The sequence below is a fragment of the Accipiter gentilis genome, chromosome 29 (genome assembly GCF_929443795.1).
Source record: "Accipiter gentilis chromosome 29, bAccGen1.1, whole genome shotgun sequence".
NCBI classification, from domain to species: domain Eukaryota; kingdom Metazoa; phylum Chordata; class Aves; order Accipitriformes; family Accipitridae; genus Astur; species Astur gentilis.
The window spans coordinates 152,475-168,636 of NC_064908.1; the positions used below are offsets into that span (position 1 = coordinate 152,475).

Here is a 16,162-nt window from a genome sequence, read left to right on the forward strand (position 1 = left end):
TCATGCATGCATTGGATTGATTTACTCTTAGGGGGAACTGGAGATGTTGTTTGAAGGAAGCTCGTACAAGAGACCATGGGAGACGTGAAATTATTGTAGTAGAGGCAGAGAAATAACTGGATGTAAATCTGTAGAGAACCAGGATTCATTAGTTCTGTGCTCACAGAACTTCTCTTTATGCAGCTGCTTCTCTGATTCCAGAGCACATCTTTTCCTTCCTCAGCCTAACATTACCAGTCCTCACCTTGTATGCAGCGACCTGCCAAAGCAAGAAAATCCTCAGCTCATGGACGATAAAATTTGAGCAACCATGCACGTAATAAGACTCTTCCCTTCCAATCTGTGGTTCAGGCTACTGCTAAAAGAGAAAGACACATGACCTCGGTGCAATGCTTTCAGCCACTGAGCTCAGAGTATAGTAGTCCACCTGGGATTAGGCATTCTTCCATGTATTGCTAGTGTGCCTGTAGGGCCACACCTACTCCAAAAGCTAGAAACAGTGTTTGTTTGGGTTACATGGGAACATAAGAAAAGAGAATACAAGCTAGTGCTTTTTCCCAGGGATTGTCACAGCTGTCTTGCTTGCTATCAGCCTGCTGGTGTAAACTCAAAAGGTACAAGAACAAGGTACAAGAGGAGGATTTCTTCACGACAGAAATAAGTGCCTGTGATACAGATTAAGTACAAACACAGTATATTATTGATTACTGTGTCCCAATGAGCTTTTGTGACCACAGTTTTAAGAAAAAAAAGGCAGCTCTTGCCAAGAAATCATTTGTAAGGATGCTAAACCCAAGTGTGCACTAACTTTTAAGTAAAGGAAAACAAAAAGCATGGTTTTTTATATCACTGTTTTGATGCTGTTTGCTACAGTCACAATGAGCTATAATGTTCTTTCAAATTTTCCAGAACAAAGTCCTAATCTGAGGATATTCTAATGAAGCGAGACAAATGCTTAACACAAGAATAGCCTGGCATTTCTGCAATGAAATATGAAGCTAAGGCCAAATCCTGAGGTCAAGTTTTACAGGCAAAACTTTCAGAAGCTCTGATGGCTGGTTGTGTAAATGAAGACATCACGCTTTGGCCTGTGACTGCTATTATGTGTGGAAAGCATTTTTCTTTTAGAGAAACAAAGCAATCTGCATAATCCTGGCAAATTGGGAAGGTAATTTTTGCACTCGCATCAAGCATTTTGTGCTGCAACTTCCTTAAGGATATTTCAGGGAATTTTAAATGCACACCACCTCCAAGAAACAGTCTAACACTGAAGCCACTGTTATATTTGGCAGTGTGTGAAAGAAATTTAAGGTCTGTCTACTAGTTTTAATAAAATATGAAGATGTGTTTGCTTCAGGTTCAGAAAGCAGCATATCCATGTGGCAAATAAGAAATATTATAATCTGAAAGCTACTTTGCCTTCTTGCTCTATGCCTTTACATAGTACCTTCCACACATCTTTCCCCTCCCCAAAGGATTTTAAGGACAAGTCTCTCCAGATGGCTGCCCTCTTCTGGATGGAATCAAAAATGTTTGATTATTTCCACATAGATAAAATGTAGTGGTCTGATTTTCAATGGAGGACGATTTAAATTTTTATCTTGTGTCTGTGTAATCACAAAGGTTACACTATGCCAGAATGAGAACTATGAAATTCTAAGGGGCTGCTTCATAATTCTCTGCATAGTTAGCCAACCTTTTTTTAGAGTAGAGTTTTTAGCCAACTTACTTTTTTTTTCTGTATCTTATGAAATTTTTCACTTTTGTATTTCTTTCCTATATTTATCAGTACTTCAAACACACTGTTGTTTCCTTGTAAAGCACTAATCCTCCTCCACAAACATAATGGGAAACATTTCCGTATCTCTTTGTTGCTTAAGGTAAGCATGTTAAACACAGAATATTACGGCTGGAAGGATTCATATATGATCATTCCCTCTGCCCCAAGGCAGGGTCAAATATTTCTTTGCTACTCTAGATCAGTGTTTGGCTGACCCCTGTTAAAGACAGCTGATAATGGGAACTGCACAATTTTTGCAGGGAACCCAGTGCACTGCTTCACCAGTTAACTATTAGTGTTCCTATAGATTTGTTTATAGACTCATGACATGAATAAAGGACTCTAGAGGTGATTTTCGAAAGGATCCATTCATTAGTGAGCTCAGAGTTTCTTTCTGTGAGCTCTCATCTTTAAATTGAGTGCAAGGATTAAGATGCAAAGTAGAAACGCTGAAGACAAAACGTCCCTTAAAGAGGGTTTCAGTTCTTGACAGTGGAACCAGGAAGTTAGAGGTTTTTCTCGGTATTATGTATGCATAGTCATACAACCAGTGCATGCTTTGAAACTTTCACTGCACATCTGTGCATCACTGCATGGACTAGGCACCAAGCCAAAGGCTGAATTCCTACGAGTCCATGCAGCTCCCACACGTTTACAGCACTAGGACCCAGAGGGAGCTTAATTTCTGTGAGTCAGTGCAGCTAGCTGAGCCCTGAGAGCAGTGAATGAGGCTGGAAAGGCAGAGGGAATGTGAATGGCTCTTCTGGCTTGGGAAAGTGTCCACGGAGTGGGGTGCTACAGACTACAAAACAGCTTGGACAATCCTCCGGATTCCCTGTACCCCCGGCATCCAGTGATACTGCTCTGAGGTGAGTGACCCCACAACAGTTTTCACAAAGCAAGTAATGCGGCTGTTGCACCAGTTGTGGAAGTTTGGTATCTTCAAAATTAGCCAATGTGTTTTTGCTGTACAGTGATTTTCACTCTCTTGAGGAGGAGCAGATCAGATGTCTTTGAAATACAGAGTGCTCATTGCTTAAAAATAGCATTTGCAAGAAAAGCGTGGTCTAGTAAAACTGAAAATTGCGTCTACTAATGCAGGTTAAACTCCACGCACATCTGGAAGGTGTTCATAAAGTATTTGTGTTTAAGCTTAAAGCTTGAAAAACATCTTCAGTAAGAACAGCTTAATTTTAGAGAAACTAAGTATTCTTCTCATTCTTTTCATCCAGGTATATGAGAACTTAGATTTATTTGCACCATACAGCAGTTATACCTATATGAAAATTCTTTACTGTCTTTGTTCTGAATATTAAGGCTTACTTAACACTTTCCTGGGTTTTTTTCCTATGATAATTCTACTCTAGATAAGAACTCCTTTCTTTAATAATATAAATAAATTGGAATTCTGGTAAATCAAAGCATGACTGGCCCAAGGCAGAAACCTTTTAGCTATAGGCAGAACAGTAGTTCACTAGAGACTGTGTATCCTCTAGGATGTCCACTTGGAAAAGCTTACAAACTCCCTGCTGCCTGCCTGTTAGTGACAGGATGAAACTGACAATGTTTATTGATTTATTCCGGGTGATAACACTGTTTTATCTGATACACTACTCAGAGACAAAAATGGGGACCCCAGTCAGGGAGCAGAGGGAATTTGTGTGCTGAGAACAAAAGTGTTTGTGCTTCAGTTGCTTTCTTCACTTTAAATTCTCCTTATATGCTCAAGAAGTTTTAGAAAAACAGCAAAAGTGAGCATGCTTGTCAGGCTGGTTTTTCCAAGTTGTCACAACTTCGAAGTTGCATTGTAACTGTTAGACAGATAATTTATGGGTGTTTTCATGCATTATAGTATCACAATAAAGTCTTTTGGGCACTTTTTTTGCTAAGCCAAAATAAAATATGACAATTATCTGCAAAAAGATAGAGAGGAAGCTAATTTGCCTGTACATTCAAATTCTTTGCACTTCTGAGCTGTTTCAGATATTATGGAAAACAGGATTTTTAAAATAATGCTGACAACTACCATTTCAGACATTTGTCTGAAACACAGCAGGTTACAATATTTTCTGCACTTTCACAAAGAGGTTAGAGTCATGGAATGAAGAACCAAATAAACTGGAGTGTTCACATGAGTATGATAAGAAAGATTTAGCCTTTAAATATATTAATGATTATTTTTATGAATCATTTTATAACAAATCTCAGCAAGGTCTGGAGAGGCGCCCTCCTGACAAATCTGTGCAGGAGAGTAAGTGATTTTACATCTTGATCAATCCCAGCCACTCACCCTAAAGGGATCTGTCAGCCTCACAATAAGGTAGTAAAGAAAGTAACTGTGGCTTTCTTTTTTCTCATCCTCTTAGCTAAGCAATGTTCATTTTCCCAATCAAAAGCTTAAATTATCTTTTTAGATGTCTTCATTTAAGTTCAGTAGGGAATGACAACAAGCACAAAGGATCATTCTAACCCATATGCTAAGTAAACAACTGTTATATAGAATAACTAGGCAGTCTATGTAATCACTGTTAAGATGTTAATTAAAAAAAACAGGTCAGAAAAATACCTAAGATACGTATTCAGATTAGCATTTTAAAGTGTAAAATGTCTGTCTTTAATGAGATACGTAGAACAAGGGTCAGATAGAACAAATTTAAAAACTGTATTATTTCAATCAATAGAATAAGCCCCATAAATTCCCCTACTACTCCATGGCTTTGCCCATATAAAAATGTTCCTTTAAATGCAATTCTATTAATTGACTTTCTGTCTCTTTACGAAATGCCTTTAGGGCCAACAGAATATTGAATACATATTAATTAGCATTAATTGAATTAAATTAAAGGCATGTGGAAAAAAGACTGGTAATTTTAAGAAGTTTAAGATAATTCTGCTATTTTTTTAGTCTATATTTTAAGAACAAACTCTGCTGATAAAAAATAAAGGGTTAATAAAATTAATGCTTTCATACCAAAAGATTCAATATTCTAACACCAAAAGTCAATGTTGGATTGGTGGGTTTAGAAATATTTGTCTATCCTTCAAATCTCGGTCCAATAAAAGCTAGTGAAACTCAACTTCTTTCAAACCGGCTACAGCAATGATGACCTCTGCTGGCAACTGCCCACTCATGAAAAGAAGTTTTAAGGGCTTATTCAGAAAGTTACCATGAACTATAACATTTATTAGATCAGCTCATACACTTATAGAAACGTAAGATAACATCTCTTCCATGAAACTTGCCTCATGGTAAAGAAAGTGAAAGGTGCATGTAAAAATACAACTACAACTGCATTTCTTTCACAGTAAGAAGGAAATTCTCCCTATGCTGAATTTGACTTGAGCCCAGTCACAGAGGCCAGTGTATTTAAGAGCATTTCTATGATAGAAGCATCTCCCCCTCTGGGATAGATGTCCTATAGGATGTGTGTGGCTTGTTCTCCTGACGCAATGCCTTTTGTGCAGCTCTGCTGAATTCATTAAATATTTACCTGTGTGTGTATTTATACCAAAAATTATGTGGCCAAGCAAAGCAAAATCTTTTTTTGCTCTTGCTAAGGGATCACAGTACCTTTTAATGTGAGTTATGTGCACTCCTACCTGCCCAGTTCCACTAATACTAAAGCTACGTAACTTAGTTGGTGGGAAGAAAATCTCAGACCCTCAATATAAACCTATACTGTCCCCGCATCCTGAATATTGCTTGTTCTAGTCACCATTTACATGCCAGAAAAAGAATAAAGTAAAACAAGAAAAGGTGCAGGATGATGAAAGCCCTGGAACATTTTCCATATTTAGAGAAACTACATACATGATGATTTCTAAGTCTGGAAAAGAGATAGCTGAGGAGGGGTATAATGAAGATATTTATAACCACAATTGTCCTTAAGATGTTTAAAAGCAAATGGCTGTTGTCTTATCTCCCAGTTCAAAAACTGAGGAGTAGGAAATAAAACTAGTAGGTGGCAAGTTCAAGGCAAACAAAAGAAGGTGGTTCCTCTCTCCATGCATAATTGACCTATGGAATTCCTTTCCACTGGATATTGTAGTTTGCAGGGGTTCAGAAAATAATTAGACATACTAAAAGCAAAGACACTACCTGCGGCTCTGGAAATCTGTGATCCAAAAATGACTGCTGAGTGGGAGAGTACACCAAGGAGATGATAACCATAGCATTGTCCTATTTGTACACCACTCCTTAAACACTATTAGCTACTACAGGAGACACAGTACTGACCTGGATGAACATCTGTTCTAGTACAGACACCCCAACCTTCTCCTCAGTGTTTCAGCCTGTCAAATACTTGACCTGTCCTAGCAAGAAAAAAAAGGTGACAATGTAATATTTACTATGGGTTGCTAGTTCACTTGTGAAAAAATGGCAATTCTGGCAAAACAAAAAGGTAAAGATAGCATTCCTTTTTTTTGTTGTTGTTCAAGAATTAGGTGTAGGCATGTGCTAATATAAGTTTCCACTATGGAAAGCCATTAATGCTGAGATTTACAGCTATTCAGGCAAAGCAATGTCTAAATAGATTATGACTGAGATACTGGAGAAAGGCCTACAAAAGTACTGGTTGATCTTGTGAAATTCACTGAAATATATTGCAAATGGGAAAATACAATTCTATCGCATATTTTTGTGGCCTGTTTATCTGTGGAGATGACACCTTATTTGAAACTCATTATTGAACTCAAAACTTTTCTAACTGCTTTCACTAAAAATACTATGCATACACCTAAGTAAAAAGTAGCATGGAAATATTCCATCATTAATTACACTGACAATAAACCTTTCACTCTGAGAACTGCATCACCCTGCAAAATGCAACAGTCCAGAGAATGGCAATGCAAACAGTGAAACCTGAATGCCAAGAACCGCCAGCATATTCTGAGGTTGAAAGGCGGAGACGTGAGATGTCAACCTGACTTTGCTAACCTATCCCCAAGTGTAGCTGACTTGCTGTTGATGCATTAAATGTGTTTTTCGGCCTGTAGCATACATAAAGAGACACTACAATTATACAGAACTTCCTGTGTGTAAAAGTGGGATTTTGTGCCTACAAATTTTGCTTCTCTGAGATCATTAAATACTTGCAAATGAGTTATGATGTACTAGAATGTTAACACCTGGCACTCGTACACAATTATGTGAACACAGGAGAAGGGATGAAATCAAATTTAATGGATACACAAATGAAGACATAAAACGCTGACTGAATTGGCAGAGAGTTGGGAAGTCACTAAGGATATACAGAGTTGGCTACAGCAATTCACTAGTCAGCATGTCTCTGAATGCATTAGCTCCAAATGAAGCACACCCAGGTATACCACACTGCACAGCTGCTTTCATATGTTTAGAAGAATGAGAGACAGAAAGATACAGTACTTGACTATCTTCAGGCAAGGCATAATGTCTGTATGGCTATATTCATGTGAAAGACATTTAGATTACACCATTACTGTACAGCAGGAGAAAATATGCAAGGCGCTGCTCAATATTTTGAGCCTGTATACAGCCACTAAGATGAAAATTGCTGTATGCATGTATAAATCAGGCCCTAAATACATGTATACATGAACAAGACTTCTCTGGCATATTATCTAAATCCAAAATTAAAATGACTGCATGAAGTAGTTTGAAATAACATGCTTGATGGCTTGACTGCCAGGCTTCTGTAGCATCCTTTGAATTTCCTGTGCCATTGTTCAATGAATGAAACACCTTTGACTTTTCCTTATCTTGGAGGCAATGTTTATTTCCCAATAAAGAGCCTTTCTTCTTTTTTTCCTAGGCTCTTACATTTACAACAATGCTTTGAGATTTTATGGCATAGTAGTTGACACTATCAGATAACCCAAATCAAGATCTATCAGACTCATTCTCTGTTGCTGCGATCAGTTTTATCATATGAACGAACACAGCTTCCACATTTCATAGTGGTGTTCCCCGGAAGAAATTGTGAGATGGTGACAACGCATAGCAAAAATCCTGAGGAATTGTGTGGCCTGGCAACCCAAACCCTAACACAGTCCCCCCTCAGTCTGACAGTACCTACAAATACTTTCTGAACACAACTCTGATTGCTGTCAGAAATCGTACCTGCAGTAACCAGACCACTTGATGTAGTTGAAGACTTCTTTTGTACAGGGATTTTCTAAAACTGAACATTGAACACAAACCATTAAACTGATTCCAAAAAATCTTTCCATAATTTATGTTCCTGGCTCCAAAATCAAATTTTGTGTTCCCGTAGGGTCCATAATAATGTGCTAATAAAAGATCAGATTCTGCTTGACTTGTTACGTATCAAAACTCCCATTGATTTCAGTGGAAAAAGATTCAAGCACAAAGACAGAAAAAAGTCAAATACAAGGTAAGACAATTTCCTTGACTTTGTTTTGGGTCTTGGTTTACATATTATTGACAAAATCATAATGAACATTTATGTTATGCAAACATGAAGCTCCTTCCAGTAATAAAATTAATGAAATGAATGAATAATGGATAAAATTAATCTGCTTCTTACACTCAGGCTTGGCCATTTATTTTGAACTGCCATACTTTTGAGAAATGTTGCTGTGTCAAAGAGTATGCCACAAAAATTGATTTAGCTCAGTTAGTTGTTAACTGCTCAGAAAACTAATAAAATAGTAGACTGTTTCTGACAGTTCTAACCTACAACGAGTAAATTAGCCCAGTATAAATAATGCTGGGAAGCAGATTATGTCTTTGACAACTTCCTATTTGCTAGTCTAAACATTACTATTTTGATTTTTTCCCATTCTTAATTGTTTCATATTTTTCCCTCTGTATTGTACAGGTATAAAGGTGACACAGATTTTCCTGTGGTCTGGTTCACTGATTTACTTTGATTGTCTTTATTTTGTTCTTTACACAACCATATGTGATCCAGGCTGTTAAAAAAAAAAGTTCTGAAATTTTTGTGATGGAAATTTGCCAAGCACCTCATTGCTATATATTAATTCGATTATGATATGTTTAACAGCTCTGGCTCACAGAATATGAGTTTTTCTATTTGAAACATATCTTTTTTTTTTTTGAAGCCTTTATGTGCTGGATGATTCAGGTATGAAAAAAGAGCTGTGTTTGTTCACAAAGAGATTTGCCCTGTGGTGAATGACACAGCCTACGTTTTCCAAAATGCATCATTTCCTGCCCATTATTTCACGATCCTTTTGAGACGCCCTGTGTATCAGCCCCACACCAGCAAGGTGTTTCAGGCACGTGCATTACCACAGCCATACAAATCACTCATTTGAACTATTCATGGCTTAACACATTTCAAGAACAACTCACAATTCTGATGAACATAACTATAAATTCAGCCCTACTTAGGAACTGTACTTTCACTAAGCATGAAAATGATCACACTGTGGCCTTTAGGGAGGGTCAGCAGGGCATGTCAGCTGCAGTGGGTCAGTAGGCAAAAATCAACTGTCAAGCTGTGCAAGCATGGATGTCTTTTGACACTGCAGCTGTCCATATCCTTAATTTTCTGGTGCTTTCATATTTCAGACTGAAAATTAACAGTTCTGCACAGCAGCCTTTCAACAATGGTATTTTCCCTCATTAATAACGGGCAAGGGGGCATAGAACAGCCACCTCCGAAAATGTACAAATTTTTCATCTTTTTCACATGTATGAAGCAAACTTTCTAACTGCAATTGATGGACTGCTACAGTTTGCAGGCAGCTGCTGCCCATAGATTTGTGACTTCATAGGACAACTTGCTTTAGGGCAGGATGATCTACAACAAAAAGGCCAATTTTTTTTTTCAAAAGCAGCTACTAATTTCCAGTTGCACTGTATTTGTGTGTTGTATTTAGGACCCACTTAGCAGGTTCTGAAGCATTTGAAAATCAATGTAGAGTTTGGGAGTGCAACAGCTTTGGAAATTTGATCCCAGGAACTGAAAATAGGGCATTTAAAAACTGAGATACCCACAAATAATGTGTTCTATAGGGCACTTGCTAAGAGAAGTACGCTAACTTACATTGCATTGCATATCAGCTTCCACTTGCATTTCTGGAAGTCCCTAGGAAACAAACCATACATGCTGCTTTTGTTTTTTAAATTTGTGTCCATTTGTTCCTAAGGTTTCAGTAAGTTAGAAACAAACAAAAGAAATGCTTTCTAATAATTCACATTTAGTATAGTTTCATACTTCATTCAAATTTTACTGCTGTTTATCTCTACAGAGCTCAAGGAATCAATACACCATGAGTGTGAAGTGCTCAAAACCTATGAGACAATACACATGCATGTAATCTTAGGGGGATGTAAATGTTCTGAATTACATTAACACATTAATGCTTTTGAACTAAATATGCATGTGGATATAGGGATTGTTGCTTTTACTTTGTGCAGCTACATTTCATTAAATTTGAGTGATTTTCAGATTCTCTAGAAAGACAATGGATTCCCAAGTAACCACTGACTTTATTCTGTTTTGTACTAATATATCAAGGTTCCATAGGTTTGCTTGGTTATAACTTCACTAACCCAAGTATAGTCTTATTTCACTTCCATTTTCTACCAGACGCCTTGCTGGAGAATGATGTTGCACACATGCCCCACGTGAATAAAGGGAGTACTCCCTACTGTCTACCTTGCACACTGACAGTGGTTAACAGTTTGCATTGCAAAAGATACAGCTTTCTGTCTGAATTAAGAAAATCTCTTAAGAGACTTTTGTGGTCAATGGGTATATGCTCCTTATGTATCAGTAAGAGAACAGGAAATTCCACATCCAAAATTAATAACATAGCAGGTATCTTTAAGTTTTTCATAGCTTTCTGTCTTTTTTTGTGTGTGCTAGTACCTTATGAATACAAGTAGAATTATGGATACCACGTACAGCATCATGTTTGACAAGTTTGTTCAGATTGCTGATACAAGAAAATGCCACATTTGTATACTTTGTTTGTTTCTGATCTCCTAATAATTCTTAGTAGCAGGAAAAATAAATGCAGTTACATTTTCTTTTTTTTTTCTAATTATTGCTACCATCTTCACACATCTAGAAAAGGACTAAGCTTTGTATTGGACTTTCAACATGGAAAATACTTCAAAGTGACAAACATAAATACATTTTTGTTGAAAAAAAAAAGGGTATACAGAACAAATTAAGCTAGCCAGTTATACAGGGTTCCCTGAGAGGAAGATGGCCTTTAAATATTGAAAAGTGTAGAATCAAAGAATAAATCAAATTGGAAGGGACCTCAGGAGGTCATCTGCCCAGCTTCCTGCTCAAAGAAGCATCTATGTACCATTTCCTAGAGGACTAGGATTGGGTAGTCAGTAACAAGCAACAAACTTTCTGCAATATTATTTTCTTGGATAGATGTTACCAATGCAGAATTCTGGGGATGAGCAGAGTACACAGCCATACAGCATCTCTTTAAGGAACTCAGAACCAAGGAACAGCATTATGGGTGACATTCAGTCTCCTAGGTAAGACTCACTCCTGGCTCCACTGATGAAGGGTGATGTCCATGTAATTATGACCTGTATTTATTATTGTTTTGGCACCTACAAGGTTTTCCATATGAGAAGCCACCCATTCTTTCTCTCATTACTTAGTCTGGGGGTTTGTTTTAGGGGTTTCTTTTTTGCTTTTCCTTTCCAGCTAGCTGCAGTTCACCATCATCAGCTTTGGTACTTTCTCTTTTTATCATATATTGCCTTTGACCAAGAGTTTGGGTTAAGTGCTTCCATCACCTATAAAAAAAGATATCCTTTCACTGGCTAGATTCTTTCCTCACTATTTGGCTGCTGTACTGGGGACTAGGCCCAAGTCTTCTTTTTGGACTTAAGCAAAACAGTAGAAGTCCAAAGGGGCTTAAAATCATGGGCAGAATCAGAAGGTTCATGTGCTTGGTGCCTCTCCTGCTACAAAAGCTAAGTGCATCAAAGGGAACCACCTGATGAAAGGTTCAGTAACAACAGAAAGCAGTTGTTCGCTGCAGAACTCCTAGTCACAAGGTATTTTGCTTCTAAAAATATAAATGGATTCAAGGAATAGCTAGACAGGTATGTGGAAGGGAAATATACCAAAGATTTTAAACTCACAGAAAACCCCTTTGACACAGAAAGCTGCTCATCCAGACACTGCTGAAACATAGGAGAGTGGTTGGAAAAGTACCACTATATGCTTATCTTGCTCTTAGACACTTCCTTAAGGATCTTTTATTTGCCTCTGTCAGAGACAGGATCGACAAGATGAGCCTTTCATGCAGTTCAGCGCAGTCATTCTTATGTAGTGATAGTATGTTAAAGGAGTTCTCTTTAAAGGGGAATAAGTTGATCATTCTTTCTTCTGATCATAGTGTTAGCAATTTTATTCATTTCCCTCAACAAAACTGATTGTACTACCTGCAGTTCTTACCTGGAAGGGAAGAGTACACAAACTGTGTCAGGAGAAATAAATATGTACAGAGAGAAATCTGTCTCTTTATCCTGTTTTAACTCTTTTTACTGTGGGTACAGCATGGAGCCAGTTATTTTTCAATCAATTATCTGACATTCATTCAAGGTTGTTTTATACTCACTTCTTCCCATAATAAAGACTCCAGCCCTGTAAATAAGGCTAGTATTCTTTGTTAATCTATGGATGGCCTTCCTCGATATTCCTACCACATACTGGCTGTTTCATAACATGTGTCATTTGCTTATGCTCGGTTTACTAAGCGATCCATAATGCTCTATGAAAAGTTTTTTCCTTTTTTTTGTTCGTCATACTTTTCATATTTACATTAACTGCAAAAATTATTTGTTGCTGCAGGTCACAGACACACATGTTAAATAGTTTAGGGTCTACCCTTCTCTGTTCCTTTGGGTTTGTATTTTTACTTCAGTCCCTTCACTGCAGTAAAACAAGCAGTAGAATAAGCAGCAAAAATTATGAAACCTTGCTTTCTGTGGTGGTGAGAGCTTCTGGTGTCTACTAAACTTGCAAGCATCTGTGAGGTTTCAATAACTTTTAGGACATACAGGTGCACATGCCTGCCCTAACATAAATTCTCTAATCAAATGGACCTCGAACGCCATAGCTTTTATTTTGGTCAGGACCTCTACCTATCCTGCATTTTCATCAAACTTGTAGAAACATATCATCTTTAACATATTATCTTTATGTAGAAACCTATCAGCTTTAAAAATTCTAACCTTCTGTCAGATGTGATTGACACTCAACAATTTCAAGGGTCATTGGGTCAAGGGTTCACAGTGTCATTTCACAAGTGTCATTTCTGTATTAAAACAGACTAAAAACAGGTGATGCTCTTTGTTGAACTCAGTTTGAAGTGTATGCAGCAACTGAAAACTGTATACTCAGTTATGCATTGCATTTGTGTGGTAGCTTGAGTTTTATCTACAGAAATGTCAAGCCACAGAAACTAGGCAGGCTTTTATTTTCCATGTCAAGAATCCTCTCCATTCCTCTCCTCATTATTGGTGTTTCTTATCAATGCTATAAACATTCAACATCTATGGTTTTGTTCTGCCTAGATCCAAACCCTCCCTGCCCCAGTCATTCTTGCCAAAGCTTCCTCTCATCATTTTCTCAAGCACATGCTGTAAACAGAAGAGTGCAAAGGTTCGCTGCTCAGCCTCACATTCCAGGACACTTTATATATGCCAAAAGTGTGAGTTTCTGGCTTTGCCAAAGCATGCAGCATCACACACGTTAGAAGGACTTTGATCCGTGAGCTCTCCCTAGATGTGCATTCCTGCACTCTAAACGGCCTTTGTGAAACAGACTAGTGTTGTGAAGGACTGTACTAAAGACCACTGTTTTTCTCTGTGTGTTTTGAGAGAGAAAAGCATGTGGCCCTCTCCTTCTTATTTCTCCCATTCCCTTTTTTCTATCAGAAAGCTATTTAATGAACTGTAGAATTTCTTACCTTTGTTCAATAGTTCAAATTCTTAAAAGAATTCAAGTAATTTGAATTCAGTCTTCAGCACTTGACCCATGACCATGCCATCACTTGAAAATGAAAGAAAATAATTTCAAACAAATAACACCTTTCCAATGCCACAGAAAAACTGATTTATATTGTTGGCCAGATTTATAGGTCATCTCTCTATCTTTGAAATAGAACAAATTTGCAAAACCTCATTTCCAAGTGACGTATATTTAAAATCTGACATAGTGCACAGAAACTAGGTACACACCTAATCATCAAAACTTCCCCCTGGTTTTCATTTTAAGCAGGCAGAAAATTATCTTGTAAGGTGTATAACTTGATTATCTGCTTTGAACGTAATATTAATCCCCAAAAAACCACAGAAAAGTGGAAATATGCTAAATGCAAACATAATAGGCCTCTTTAAAAATATTTTTAAATCACAAACCTGCTAGGCATACATTATTAAAAAAAAAAAAAAACCAAACCAAAACAAAAAAAACCAAACCTTTTTTTCTGGTGTTAGACAATCTAACTTGTCATGTATTCACCACCTGATGAAAATTGTAGTAAAAATAGGCAAATACCTAAGACAAATCTATTCCTAATGCCATGATTATGACAACAATCTGTGGAGTGCCGCTCCTCAACAGCACTTAGGATTTTCATACTATAGATCACATCTGGCAACAAATATCATCTTTTGTCTTTTTCCACTATATGCTCATGCATACTACCTTCCTTCCAAATCAGAATAAAATTGATTTCATGTAACTATTATGATTGTTCCTGACAATTGATTCAACAGACAAAAGCATTTACAAATAATACTGTAATAAATCCAACAAGGTGCACATCAAATATCCAGACAAAGGAAATAAGTGGTTACATACAGTGTGAAGTGATATAATGACAGTGAATTTCAAATACATCAGGTTATTTGAACTAACTAATATCGGCACACAAAACATGGAAATACAGATTTGAAATCAAACTTTTCTTGATGCTTTTTGTGGAGCTAGAGAACATGTAGAGTCCAGACATGACATGCTGTCCTGCCTGCAGAAGAGTGCCAAACACTTTGTGAATGTGTTCACTTGGCACTTCACCTACTGTGCAAATGCATACATTTCATAAAGGATGCAGTTTCTAATTTTCATTATGGGAGAATATTTTTAGGTATTCTGTTCAGGCAGTTGTTCTCATTCTGTCCTGCACACTGCTGAGTGATCCGCACTAAACTGAAATACAAACTAGAGTCATAATTACATAGGGAAAGGATTATGCATTTTATTATGCTTCCTCTATTGTGACTAACGACTAGACAACAGAAACCAAAACCAGTATCAGACAGCTCGTATGTATCACCAGCAGGTTCCCAGCAGACCGTAAGTTGTAGGTGCAGTATATGAGCTTTGGAGTAAATGTGCCTAGATTCTTTACAAAATCTAGGGTTGAACATAAAGGTAGAAAAAACCCCAAATTTTGGTTTATGTTACCCAGCACAGAACACCAGAACCGAAAATTAGTTTTATACTCTGAGTGAGTTAGTAACAAGTAAAACTTCTTACTGAAAGGTCCAGTGTGAATTTGGAATAAGAATTTATATCCCTTCCCACCTTTCCCACTCATATGGGGGATCTCCACATTACCTGTCTTAGAAGCAATGCAGCATGGACTCATGGTAAAGCACGAAGTAGAGGAAACAGAACTGAACTCCAAAGAAGAGCTCTGACAAAACCCTTTAACCTCTTTCTCCTATTTCCTTCAGCTTTATTTCACTTTTCTCCCAGCAATGCCACCATTCAATAAATCATAAAATAAAAAGGAAAAGGAAGAATCTTCCATTTCCAGCATTTGTGTTGAGTGAAGCCTTATCAGCATGAGATAAATTTATCATCTTGATCCACTGAAAAAAAAAAAACAAGAAAGAAGAGTAATTGCTTACTTTGTAATAATTGATCTTACCTAAGGTTCTACCACCTGCTTTGCACAGTCTGTGCTACATAGTATAGTACAGCCAGATGAGAAAAATGTTTAATCCAGATGCATGATTTGCAGCCAGATGTCTGTGTTGTAACTTTTAGCTTTATATGATCAGTAATTAAAGAAGACTACTGTGTCATATTGTATTGGGCCACAAAATGACTATGAATACATTAACTGTGACATCATATTAAGGTGTTAAGTGTGCTTAGAATTTCCGATATTACAAATGTGATGGAATAGCTTCATATGACAAATATCAAATATTCATCAAAGCAAGCAGCCAGTAAAATTGTGCAACCATGTGGGTGCAGGAAGAAACATGATTCATTTACAGATGTGCTGATGATAAATTCTTCATCATTGCATACAACCTGGGGCACACCAGGAACCAGACAAAAAACAACCACCATTATTTTCAACTAGGCAAACTCTTGCAAAAAATTTGACATAACCTGTCTTCAG

The 16,162-nt window shown here is 37.3% G+C and overlaps 1 protein-coding gene across 2 annotated transcripts in view; it reads left to right on the forward strand.

The window, feature by feature from the left end:
• Positions 1–2,527: 2,527 nt before the first annotated feature.
• NGF (nerve growth factor) overlaps positions 2,528–16,162 on the forward strand; it is a 34,843-nt gene continuing 21,208 nt past the window's right edge. For both annotated transcript variants that reach the window (XM_049833223.1, XM_049833224.1), the window contains exon 1: positions 2,528–2,649. The gene's annotated coding sequence lies outside the window, so the exon portion shown is untranslated. The remainder of the gene's footprint in view (positions 2,650–16,162) is intronic.